Source organism: Arvicola amphibius, chromosome 7, assembly GCF_903992535.2.
Source record: "Arvicola amphibius chromosome 7, mArvAmp1.2, whole genome shotgun sequence".
Lineage (NCBI taxonomy): Eukaryota > Metazoa > Chordata > Mammalia > Rodentia > Cricetidae > Arvicola > Arvicola amphibius.
In genome coordinates, this window is record NC_052053.1 from 33882395 (window position 1) to 33894284 (window position 11890).

Here is an 11890-nt window from a genome sequence, read left to right on the forward strand (position 1 = left end):
TTGAATTTGCCAATGTACTGGACATTGTAAATACTATTATTACCTTATAATTGTTCTTATTGTATATTGTTTTAGTATGTTTAAAACCTTTCTTTATTGATTAGACAAAAGGATGAATGTTGTGGGATATTTGTACACTGTGTGAGCATATATGGCATAATGAAGAACTGAATGACCAATAGCTAGGCCAGAGGTATAGATGGTATTTGGGGGGAGAAACATTAAAATGAGAAGAATCTAGGCTCACAGGAGATGCCAGGAGGCATGGAGAAGAAACAAGAGGAGCAAGATGAAACAGAGGTAATGTGACATGATAAAACAGAGATTAATGTAAATGGGCTAACTTAAGTTATAACAGCTAGTCAGGACCATTCATAAGCCATGGGCTAATTGATAAATCTTTCTGTCTCTATTTGGTAGCTGGTTGACAGGACAGAGAAAGACCTGTTACACTCCTTCCTTTCCCTTGCCTCTCTCTCCCTTCCTTTTTACTTCTCCCTCCTTCCATGTAATTGCATTCTCTGTGACAAATCTATTCCAGTATCTAATAGGAGTATTCACTCTAATAATCCATATCATCCTCTATGTAGCAAATTCTACCTTGCCCATGATTGACATATATATCTACTTACAAATATTATAAAGCCTCTTTGAAATATTTGCTATCATGATTATCACCACCTAATCTCTTGTATTACCTGTTTTTACTATTTTATATGGATGTGTGATTTCTTTTGTCATGTACATCTCTGAAGGTAAAGGAGGTGAGTCAGTATCTTCATCACACATCTTGAGTTGAAATTCAAGAAGCGACACTAGAATGTTCAAAATTATAATAGCCCATCTTTAAATAAATATATAGTAATGTCACACTCTCAATATTAACAGCATTATAACAAGTGCACCCCTTTTCTCCGTGAATTATAGTCTGACATTGTAAAGATTCTCAAACAAACTGAAAAACTAAAAGAAGACTCTGAAATAGAAATTCTCTTTTAAGATTTTCACTTAATTTCAAGACTAGACTTGTCCTTATCAACCAGTGAATATAAATATGGGAAATCCACAGGCTGAATCGTTTCCCAGAGACAGAATCTCAGGGCTATAAAGATAAAGACAGCTGGTGGAAAAGGAGTTTGTACATGACTCTATTTAGCTGTATTTTTTTTTAAATAACTGTGTTGCCTATGTTTCATTGTGCAGCTCTATTCAGGAAATGGGTTCTGTGAACAAGAGTTACTTTATTGTTTTTTAAGATGATTTTTATCTGACTGATCAGTATGTAGCTTGTTACTTCTCAGTCCTATCATCCTGGGATTTTTCTTTCCTCTAGGACTTAAAATGTGATAGTTTATTCCTAAATGGTTGTGAAAGGTTTAGCTTGATGAGTTGGCTCTGTGCCCTGGAGTGAAATGGACCATTGACTCTTTACTTCACACTCACTGGTGTACAGGTATTAATGTAATCGTTCCTTTAGAGAAAGCATGTTTGGAAACAATTAAAACTCACTCATTTGATTTCTTCATGGTACTCACATACATTTGATAGTTTATTATAATCATAAATGTATTATGAGTTATATAACACATTATGTTCTATTAGCTTGTAATTAGATACAAATTCATCCTTATTTTGGTAGTGATACCATGATAAATAAATTACTGCCTAAGGTCATGGTCAATAATAAATCTGTGCATTTTATTTCAAAGAACTTAAACATATCCAACTTTTGTAAAAATTGTCTAATCATTGCTCGTTTACTGTGTAACAGAGTAATCCATCTCTGTCGCTGAAGAAAACTCTGAATGGGCAGTTACAAAGTAATGCCTTTGCAGGGTGGCCTTAAATAGTGGCTATTAAAAAATCTCAGAAGAAACAAACCCTCAGTTTATAATGGCTTATTTTCTCTGTGGACATCATCCTGTAAACAATTTGTGCTATGCAGAGAATCAGCAACTTTAGGCTTTAATCTGTGGAACTAGAAAGTGATGAAATCCGAGATTATATATTCTTTGGATATATTCTAAAGAGGAGAGAAAAATTGTGACTTTAAAGTGTGTGTGTTAGATATATGCTCGTTATTCTGTTTTGAAAAATAAACAAGATTTCACCAGTTTTAACAATTCCATTTCACTTCCTAGGACTTATGTCAGAAGTCAAAGGTCATGAATTTCAGCTATTAATCTTCCCTCTCTGGAAAAACAATACAATGTGTTTGGCTTGAACGGGAACTTGAAGCTCTTGACTCTGTAGCACCGAGGTTTAGAATCAATCTCTCATAAATTTCAATGACAGATTTTTCTGCTTTGATTACCACTAAATAACCATCAAATGTGTCCTGATGCAATCTAGAGCAGCTCTGTGGTCATCGGAAGGACTGTAGACTAAATTGATTTTTGGATCTAGGTCTCATAAAACTTATTAAAATGTTTATTTTTTATGTTGTGTGCAGCTGTTGGGGAACGAAAATCAGCCTTTCTTTACATAAAAATGAGAAGAGCTCACCGTTTCTTCCACTTCGTTGTTTACCTCACTTTTCAGAAAATCCGTGTTGTTACAAGGTTTTTGGAGATAACCCTAAAGAAGAAAAACTGCAAGTGATATTATGGTGGTGAATATTTCTGGAATTCAAAGTCCAATTTAAAAATTAGATGGGAATTTTATGTGTTTATCACATGAGAAGAATTAGTTTTTCCCAAAGATTAGAATGTAAACTTTCAGAAGTATACTCATGCTGCCTTTGGCAACACACACGTTATTGTGAAAACACTGTAGAGCTTTGGTCTTTTCTGGATTACTATGAGTAAACGATCATTTTATGATGAAATCATTTTTGGCTTGTGACTCTCAACTCAGTTTTCCATCTGGCGTTTGTCATGAAAAGATGCCTAGTCATCAGAAATAAGCAGCCAATAAAAATAGTCACCAAACTTCTTTGTGTTTACAAAGGGCCTTCCTTAACATGTATACCCACTCATTCTCTCATTCATTCTGTGTCTCTCCCTTTTCTCTCTTCTCCTCTTTAATTTTCCTTCTTAAGAAAAAAAAATAGTGAGGTCTGGCGGTGGTAGCTCATACCTTTAATCCCAGCACTTGGGAGGCAGGGTCTGGTGATTCTCTGTGAGTTCCAGAATAGCCCAGACAACATAATGAGTTTCAGGACAACCAGGAAGACAGAGAAACCCTACCTTGAACCTCCCTGTTTAAGAACCCACAAACAAACTGTGGGGGTGGGGGAAAGAGTGTTTGAATTTTATTTCTAATTTTCTTTAAAGTATTAAAGTACTAAAATTATTTTCTATTGATACTTTGTCTTTCATAGAAGGTAAATGCCAGTCTAAACATGTCTTGCTTTTGGACAGTGTCCAGATTTGCAACAAGCAGGATGGTTAGACAATAAGACCTTCCTTTTATAGTGCTAATTCTGTATTGTCCATGATAATATGTTTTCATAGGGCTTTCTCTCAGTCATGCTATCTTTACCACCTTTGAATGAAACTTCTTTATCCATATGATTAAATAAAAATACCCATTTCTGTTATATTCAAGAGAATGTCCCATAAAATTGTTTTCACGTTTGAATGATCTTTTAGCAGTTCAAATACTATTATAGTTTCAAGAACCTTCCCTGATAATGATTAGAGTGACTCTTAAACACACTCTGACAAAATTTTTGCCTGGTGAGGTGTTCTCAATTTTTTTTGCCTAGCTGTGTACCCTGAGCCTTGGCTCATTGTTGCTCTGCTTGCTTCTTGAAATAGTCCAGCAGGTTGGGTTCTCTGCCTTTATAAGTCTTGGCCAATTGTTCCCAGTAGGAGGCTTCTCCAGGATGATGACGACAGCAAAAAGAACCTGGAATGGTCTTATTTTTGTGCCCTTCAGTACTCTCTCCACCTGAGGCACCATTATTTGTTTTGTTTGTTTGTTTTGTGTGTGTGTATTGTGTGTCTGTCCTCACTGAGCAAGCCCTATATGTGGATGTGACCATAGGATCCTGTGTCATTCCTGCTCCTCTGTCTCAAGGGCAGTGATGTAGACATTAAAGTTGGCTATGCCTAGGTTGTTTTTCCTAAAAAGACGTCCGTGTGACTTCTTGTAAAGTTAGTATAACCAACTACCTGTCTTGCTCTCTCTTTTATTAATTTTCTTAAACTTGATTCTGCCTTGAATCTGGATGCATCCTGACATACACAGGATATGATTGTTATTATTTTTAGATGATGTCAATGATAAACAGAACAAGAAGGTTCTATTGTATTCATAATTGTATTATGAATGCTGAAAAATTTTTCAGGCTTTCTTTCATTCTTAAACAACTGGCTGTAAGTAGGCTTGAAATAATAAGTATATGGCTTTTGGCTAGTAGTTTGACTTCACGGGAGCAGAAAAGATTTGAAAGTAAAATCTTTAAAAATTACTTTTGAAATAGTCAACTAATTCCAGAATTTTAGAATATTTGTAACTTGGCTATTTTGACTAGTGTCTTGATAAATATGGTATGCATATAACTCTGTTGAATGCTGATTTGATTCTTCTGTGTAAAGACCCAGAAGCTGCACAGGTACATTACATTGCAATTTTAACATCAGTTTTAATTTATTCAGGATGCTTTGTATGAACAGTAGTTATTTGGTTTTCTTGGAGTAGTGTACAGGTAATTTTTCTCTCGTATTTTTACAATATTTGTTGTTTTTTAGACGAACAGTGGGAATATTATTCAATAATAAAGAAAAAAATCAAGTCATTTAAAATAAAATAGATGGACCTAATTTCATTGTATTAATTAAAATAAGCCAGATATAGAATGCTAATATATCATGAAGCTTCTCATAAGTGAAAATGACATGGAAGTAGAGATGAGAATATTTGGTAAGATAATCTGAAGGAATGGCAATTACAAGAAAGGGCTGATGGGGTAAAGGCAATCAGAGTACCTTCCTAAAGAAAGCCATTGCAGTATATAATTAATAGATGCTAATAAAATAGAAGCATGGTAAATTTCAATTAAACACAACTCTGTGTAATTAGATCTTTGCCTCTTTAGTTTTGGATGGAATATGACAGATAAGAAATAAGTCCCCAACCTGTGCAACAAACAATCAAAAGTAGTGATGAAAATAATATATGTGTACTGAAGTTGTCAAGAACAGATCCATGGGAGACATATGACCTTATCCTTAAAGAGCATATTGGAAAGCATTAATTTTGCTTAAAATGTCTAATGCAATCAGTATTGTGTCACATTTTACATCTTTTAAAATAGTCTCAGAGATAATATTAATGACAAACAGTATGCCTCTTTCTGTGACATAATAAAAAATGGTACAATTTGTTTATAAGTTGAAAATGGGTATGAATGTTTAAGGTGAAAAATAATTTAAGGGAAATTTTTCCATTTGTTATCAGTCAACTGAAACCCTGCCACATCACCTACTCATGGTTTAATTGAAATGGTATATTTTATATATCAACATGTTTCAGTAAACTGCTTGCACTTTCCAATTTATTTGGGACTATTGTGAATTCATTCAGCTCACCAAGGCCAGCTGGACTGGGACTGAAAAAGCACGGGATAAAACCGGACTCCCTGAACTTGGCGGACAATGAGGGCTGCTGAGAAGCCAAGGACAATGGCACTGGATTTTGATCCTACTACGCATACTGGCTTTGGGGGGCCCTAGCCTGTTTGGATGCTCACCTTCCTAGACCTGGATGGAGGGGGAAGAACTTTGACTTCCCACAGGGCAGGGAACCCTTACTGCTCTTCGGACAGGAGAAGAAGGGGGGGAAGGGAGGTAAATGGGAGGCAGGGCGGAGGCAGAATTTTTAATAAAAAAAAAGAATGTTTCTTCTATGGATCTGGAATCCTAAGAGAAGTGAACAACTAAAGAACAATACAAAAAAACAAGGTAAGTATTGCAAAACACCTGATACATTTGATAAGCAAATATGATGGATAAAATCAACAAAGGAGAGAGAGCAAACAAATTGGAAAGGCTAAAAATAAGTTTGTAATTTGATATTAGTCAAAGTAACCTTCATAAGAGGCAGTGGAGAAAACAGAGACAAGCCATCCTTCTGTTCTGAGGGGGGGTATCTAGATAGAGGAATAGCAACTGCCTAAGTGAGGTGAGGGCTGAGACTTCCATCCCACTGCAGCGGAGCTGAGTTTGTGGCAGCAGTAGGATTCTGAATATCTTTGGCTGTTGCAAAATGCTATATTGTGAAAATCATAGGGAGCTGTGACAATTCCAAAGGACAAGTTGCCTCTCATGTGTTTGACTGCTTTAAACTAATTTATTTATAGGTTATGTTTTGCGATTTTGCAGTTGTTTCTATTTTTCAGAAATATGTTCAAGCTCATCAAGTGCTTTTGTGACTGTTATAATTTAAACAACCAATGTGGGTACCTCTAGAAAATTTACATATCAATATACATTGATATCAGTCCCAAAAAGAGCATAAGATTATTTACACATGTATTTTGTTTGTCAAATAATGGGTTTACTTTTGAAGGCAAGCAGAGAAATAGGCTCAGGTCTACAAAGACCCAACTTTCGAAGTCCTGCTCTCAATGTGGAATGAGATGGAGTGTGACTGGGTGAGGTTTGTACTTTATTTGAGGAATCCTCTGCAGCGGGTACAGCAGGCAGCCTCAGACTTTCTAGCTAGCACCTATCTCTGTGAACCGAGTTGAGCTAGGAGGAATTAGACTACACCTCAAATTCAAGACGGATATTCTTCAAGTGGTAGTGAAAGTGGCAATGTGGAAAATATTATAAACCGAAGCTTCAGAAACAAAACACAACCTCCCTGTTTTCTAAGAAACTGCAATGAAAATTGGCAATGCAAAGACAGGCACACCTCAGATTTCGGAACTAATATATATGAGGTGTTAATTACCCGTGGATTAACATCCACAGCAGTCATGGGCATAAGAGTGATTCCAAGGCAAGTGGCTTCCAAATACCTTATCCAACCGGGAAGCAGATGGATTATCACTGAGGAGCAGGAATTAAAATGCAGCAACTCGCTATGCTTATGGAAGGAAGCGCTTTTAAGGAACTCCGGAAGCACTCAGGTTTCATCCCGAAATGTAGCAAGTGCTTATAAAAGAAGCAACTTTTGATTCTGTTTCTATGTGAAAGTGTAGTTAGTAAAGCTGAAAGAAGCATTTTTGTTTTTAACTCCTGCTTTGCTCTCTTCTTTCTTTAGAGCAACCTAGAAATGTCCATATCTGGTGTGTTTGTGTACAGAAAATCCCCAAAGAAAAGCAAAATAATCCATAGATGTATACTTCTGTTATCCTCACAAAAAATATATAATTCATATAAAATAAGTGAAATTTCCATTTTCATTAGTACTTGGGAATAACTCAGGAATCACATTCAGAGTCTTGCCAGGATGGAGCTCCAAGGAGACAGGAATACACCCTAACAGCAATGGAGGAGTACAGATCTACTGGGCGTTTGTTTCACATGGAGAAGGGGACAGTGTCATAGTGAGACAGAATCCAATTCAAACAAGAAAGATGCAACTTACATGTCTCCCTTCTTGAAAGCCAGAGCCAAATTGGAGTGAATTCAGAGAACAACACCAAAAAGATTAAAAGATTTAGGCTATGATTTATGTGAGGAGATTAAAATTGCACAGCGTTATCCATATTTTGACTAAGAGAACCAATGTAACAATCCACAAATATGCAGAAGATGGAAATACCTCAGGAGAGAAATGTTCCTAAGTGAGATGTAACTGAAGAGCATATGAGACGGTAGAAGATTTTTTCTGAACATGAAAATGATGAGTTACTTTATATTGTGAGATCTGGCTATGTCCCTAGGAACAATCTGAATGTCCTCATTCTCAGAACACTGAGATTTCTGCATCAACAATGGGAAGATTAGAGAGGGCAAGTCTTGGGATGATACTGATGAATCACTGCAGACATAGGAAGAAAGGCAGCACTGATGAAATTGTCCTTCTGTTGCTTGAGGTACAATAGGCTAGGAAAGGAAGTTGTGAATTAGTTAAAAATTAAAGCTAAGATATGAGTGAATGGAAAAAACTACTATCTAGCTGATTTGAAATAAAAAGAAGCAAAACTTAGGAATTAATGAAACAGCAAAATCTCATATTGGACTGCAGAAACTGACAAAATATGAGAATCAACCTTTGAGAATCCATACCCTCAAATAGCATCATTTATGAACATAGGCATAGCTTTACCACCCATTCTTTCTAAATCAAGTCAGGAGGGTAGTTGTAGTATTTGTTACTTTAGAACATTTTGGAATGTTTAAGCTCTTTATATCTAAATATAGCATATAGTCATTAAATCTATAGAAGTCTATAGTGGTGTTGCCTCAGGCTTTGCCAATGTGAACTAAGTAATATTAATTTGGAGAGTGGAGAATTAGGTGTTTTAGTTCCCATTCCACTCTTCCCTGGCCCTTGATCCTTTCATCATATAGATATCAACATGTGCTAGCTTCTGTGTCAGCCATTGTTCTGGCAAGAATATGGGAAGAATCTCCACAATTAGTAAGAGAAGGAAGGGGCTACAGAGGATAAGAACTGGATTTTATCTGTCTGTCCTCCTTCCTCCTTATGTTTGCTGAGAACCAACTGGAAGCCTCTGTACCTCATGCACAAAGGTCAAATGCACAGGCTCCTGCTCAGCCAGTGCTCTGAAGTCCCAGGAAAGCGCTCAGCTGCCATCATCCTGAGACAGAGCACATCTGCTCTGTGAATGCAGCTTTCCCTGACCTGGGGCATGGGAACCACAGAACATTTCCTAACCCAGGTCTCATTAGCTTGCTGCAATTAGATTACTGAAGAATGCAGCTGACAAAAGGCACATATTATTTATAATTTCCATTAGAAGTAAAGACTTCTCAAGACTAAAATTCCATAAGGCCATTTCATGTCATTTGTCACACAATTAATCTCACCAGGAGGGTAGAAGCACGGTATAAAGAAGCTACTGGAAACATTTGCATCCTAAGTGCTTATATTTTTAACTTTTTTTTTCTTTTAGACAGACACTCTTACAACCCTGCATTCAGTAGGGCTAGCATCTTAGTGTGAATGGGTACATGTTTGTGTGTGTTTTGGTCAGCACTGTCATTTTGGCAAACGTCTAAGTTTTCAAAGTTGGAAATGCTTATTTTCAAGTTTAGAGTAATAGCTATAATGAGTTCATGATACATGAGAGATACACTGTGATTTGCAATGTTGATATTATAAATAGTTATTCACAGATGTATAAGTGATGTACATTGAATCATAAGGTAATTTTTGTGGTGCCAAAGGTTTTGTACTATGTAGAAAAATTAAAAGAAATTGCCAGCCAGTGTTCCCTCTGTCAAGTGTTTATATTTAGTTTTCACTGAAACTGCAAAATGTCTTATGTCTTTAGTTGCCACACATGGATGTTCAGATAGTTGTATCAGGGGAATGCTAGGACTCAAAAGAGATGTAAATCCTGATAAATTAATTAGTGATGATTCTATGACACGGGTTGTACTTTACTGTTTGAAACTTTATAAATGCACGTATACCCAGACATGTGCACAAACATGCCGAGAAATAGACTGTTATATTATGAAACGTGACTCTTAAGGCTACTGGTGTTGGCACATACTTTATCCAGAACTCAGGAGGCAAGGGCAAGAAGATCTCTGTGACTATAAAGATAGCTGAGTCTATGGAGTGAGCATAGTGAATTCCATGTAAGCCAGAGCTACATAGAGAGCAAGTTAAGAAAAAAAGAAAGAGAGAGGGGGGAAGGGGGTGGAATGTCCTTCTATATAGGTATTGCATTATTGATTAATGAATAAACTTCTTGGCCTCTGGTAAGGCAGAATATATCCAGGTTGGAAGAGATATAGAGAGAGAGTAGGCAGAGTCAGAGAGATGCCATGTATCTGCTGAAGGAGAAGGACACTCTGGAACCTAATCATTAGGTCATAGCCTCATGGCGATAAATAGATTAATATTAATGGGTTAATTTAAGATGTGATGGTCAAAATAGTTAATAAGAAGTCTGATCTAAAAGCCGAACAGTGTTGTAATTAATATAGGTTCTGTGTGATTATTTGAGTCTAAGTGGCCAGGAAATGAAAGAGCAGTCTCCTTCTACAAGGAAAGAGGAAGGAAGAAAAGAAGGAAAAGAGAGGAAGGGAGGGAGGAAGGAGAGAGGGAGAAAGGGAGTGACAGAGAAATGGAAGGAGGGAAAGAAAGAAAAGAAGGCAAAAAGAGGGGAAGAAAGAGGAAACTAATGAATGAAGAAAGAAGAAAATGGTAACTCTTTTTTATGTATAATAGAAAAAATTTAAGTGACAATTGCAAATATGAAGTCAATGAGAGGAATGGAGTTCACAAAAGCACGTTCTACTCACACAGCGACGTTCCTCCCTTCTCTACCTCCTCTGGTAGATGGGAGGATTCACCAGAGAAGTGTTCTTAGATAAGTAAGAAAACCAAAGAAAGGAAAGGTTTTGTTGGAATGGTTAAAAGGAATACTCCCCTTTTGCCAAACCTGCATGTCATTTTCCAGGAATAAATCTTAAAAGAGCTCAGACAAAAGCTGGTCATGGACACAACAATCCAGAATTGGAAAATATGTCATTTTCGGTGTGGTGATTCTTCTAAATAGAGACCAACCTGTGCCTTTGTAGGTATGATGTCATGATGACTGAGAGGTCATTAACAGCAGATACAGGGATTCTTCCCTGATTTATTGATTTGTCTCTTCTTTGCTTGTGTGTTTCAATAATCCTTTACTGAAACTAGATGATAGAAAAATTCTAGTGTTTTTGGTATAGATATATATCATAGCTCTCATTTTAAATGTTTGTTAGTATTTTATATTATGGTTAAGTTACATTAATATAGTCATCACTTATGAGTTCAAGATCACTTATTAAATATTAAATATTACCAAGTGACAGGCGTTTTGATCAGTGTAAAGAATGAAGCATAAATGAATATGAATGCTGACTTAATGGATGTATTTACTATGCAAAACAAAGCCATATAGTGTTTTAAGATGAAGAAGAACTTCCAAAAGAACACAGTATTTAAGGAAAGAAAATAAATGTTTTCAATATGCACAACACATTGAACACAAAAGTTACGTGACAGATATCCAATTTAGCTTGATTATAGTAAAAAATTCACAATATGTACTTACAACAGTAAAGTACATTGTATAACTTTTAAGTGACTGTGTGTTATGTGTGTGTGTGTTCAGGTCTGAGCACATGTATATGAAGTCCAGAGGACTAGCATTGGTGTTACTCATTAGATAAAATTTACTTTTTATGATATCAAAATCAATACCAAGTTAATAAAAACAAATAACTTATTTCACCATTCAAAACAAGATGCAAGGAAAGTATGTGTGTGTGTATGTTTAAAGAAAGAAAAATATCAAGAACAAGAACATTAAAACACTTTCAGCTAAGGCATGCTAAATTACGGTTCTTTACCATTTTCAAATACACACATGACAAACCATCTCCTGGAAAACCTCCATCAGTTCCGATTCCCAGGCAGAGTGACCAACAAGTTCACATCCCCATGACTGATATGGTCTGGAAAATATCAGGTAAATTGGTCTTCTCCCTTGCACCCTGGATGCTGTCTGTGGTCAAGAAAGAATCAAAATGGATAGGATGAAACCCTTTCTGCAGGACACTCTTCATCTACTTGAAACAAGAAGTAGGGAAGAGAGCTCAATAATGAAAGGCACAAGGGTACCAGAGACACACAAGGTCCTGAGATTAATCCGCAGGGAAGAAAACTAATGAAGGTGCCTAAATGATTGAAAATATTCACTCATTGATTACATCGGGGAGAGAAGAAACAAGCATTGTCCTGGCACTTT